We start from the raw sequence: 2,335 nt of genomic DNA, 5'->3' as shown, positions 1-2,335 counted from the left end.
GATTACGAGACTGCCTGACGAAGACAAAATAACGACGATGGCATCGAAGTCGTCATTTGCGTAACGTAATGGACGGACGGAGGGACAAGTTGAACCAGTTTAGAGCACCTAACTGCGGTCGCATTGAAGAAACAAGAAAAGAACGCAGTACGCACCTTTCAGTGTCCGTTCTTCTTTGTTAGTGACTGTACTGACCAACAAGAATGTCCCATGCAATGGCTCACCAACACCTTTATCTCCGTCTTGCGGAACGCAGCTGTCTGTTGTGATAAAAAACCAGCCAAGCAGCCCTATAAATGTGTAAGATCCTTTGCACAAGCGAGCTAGGAAGAAAAGAGCCTAGGAGTTTCCTAAGGGCGTCTAACACTTAAGGAAATGTCAGAAATGTGTGTTAAAAATGTTGACATACACTAGCTGTAGGTTCGAACATTAACTTATATGTCTTTTCTATGCTAAACGTAATCAAGCTTCAGCGCTCAAGCTGCATTCATACTGTTTTGGCATTATTAGCATTCGGCTTTACTACCGCTCCTAACGAAAGCAGTAATTCTAAAAGGATAAGCAAGAGTTCGTTATTTCCACTTGTACGAGAGTTCATTGTACTGTGCGGATGAAATGCTTGCGATAAAAAATTGTGCATACTTCGAAAGGCAAGCCATAGCTGAACACTTCAGTACTTCGCTTTTTACATCATCAGCTACTATCTCATGGATGAATGAAATTAACTAATTGTTCCTGACACGTGGGTAACAGTTACGTGGTCTGTTCAAGTTTCAATTTAACAATCCGCCCCGGTGACTCAGTGGCTATGGCGTCTTGCTGCTAAGAACGAGGTCGCGTGTACAACTCCATTTCAATAGGGGCAGAATTCAAGAACACTCGTGCACTAGTCTTTACGAGCAGGTTAAGGAATCGCACATGTTTAAAATAATTCCGGAACCCTCCACTACGGATTCCAACAAAAAAAATGGTATGGTAAAGTTAAACCCCGCAAATGAATCTCAGTTGCAATTATCAATTGCAGTTTTCGATTTTAGTCTTCGTCTCACATAATTTAGTAGGACCTGTACATATTTATCATTGGCAGATGTAAAATGGCTAAAAAATGGCTTCATTTTTGTCGTTATTTGTACACGTCCATGGAAATACTATATTATTAATACTGCAAAATGGATGATAGTCGGGTACCATCTTGGTATGATGGCATAGAACAGCATATGTGGTGCCGTATGCACATGAGTGAAAAACACATTTCAAACCTGAAATATAGAGCAAAATTATGCTTCTTTTTTTTTATTCAACAGTACTGCTAATCTCACCCGAGATCATAGCAGGGAGGGCACATACATGAGTACAATGTAGAAGATACTTAAGACAGGTAAATAATACAGTAAAATACGACTTAAACGAACGCCATTTAAACGAACTCTTCAATTGTACGAACTTTTATAAATCCGCCATCGAAGCGCCATTGTACCCAATGCAAACGCCGTTCAGTTTAACGAAATTCAGTGCAGTGCGCATTTCAGTTCTACAACCATATTCTGCGGCATCATCTGCCATGTCTCCATGTCTCCCAGGTCATACTGATCACATGAAGTACAACCCGCACTTTTTAGCATATTTTACGTTGGGAACCGCGATTCATAATCGAGATACGATTATAATACGCCGGCCTATTTTAGCTTTGAACTGGATAGGCCAAGGTTCCTTGGATTGGCTACCTCGTAGCCAGCCAAAGCCATAACCACAGCTACAGCTTTGGCCCTACAACCACAAAGAAAAGACATTCGCATGCTGGTTATTCATGAGCGCCAAACGAAAACGCCTGCCGCTAGACGAAAAACAGGATGTTTTGCGTAAGCTGGACTCCGGGCAGCGCCAAATCAACGTTGCGAAGGCATTGCAAATGAGCAGAGTGACAAATAAATGGGCTGAAATATTATTTGAACACTCGGCGTTTCCTTTAGGTCGTGATAACAAGCTGCAACATATTTATTTCAGTTGACTGAACTTTCACTTTAACAAACATTTTCCTGAGGTCCCTTGAAGTTTGTTGAAGTGAAGTTTCACTGTAACATTATTCGGAAGAGCTATAAAAAAATGCTACGATGAAGCTTTTACCAAGCAACACAGCACCCAGCTGCAGTACAGGAAGGCTCCACACATCCCTTTAAATGTGATAGTTTCGAGAGTCATGAGAGACGTCTTATAGCATTAGTGCATTCATCAATGCCAATATCAATGCTCTCAAAACAGCTTTGCGCTAAAACCAAAACTTGAAGTTCGGAGAGAAAACATTTGATTGCCCTTAGGTTACATGCTTTACTGCGAC

Source organism: Dermacentor silvarum, chromosome 5 (assembly GCF_013339745.2).
Source record: "Dermacentor silvarum isolate Dsil-2018 chromosome 5, BIME_Dsil_1.4, whole genome shotgun sequence".
In the NCBI taxonomy this organism is placed as follows: Eukaryota; Metazoa; Arthropoda; class Arachnida; order Ixodida; family Ixodidae; genus Dermacentor; species Dermacentor silvarum.
This window is presented reverse-complemented; position numbering follows the sequence as displayed.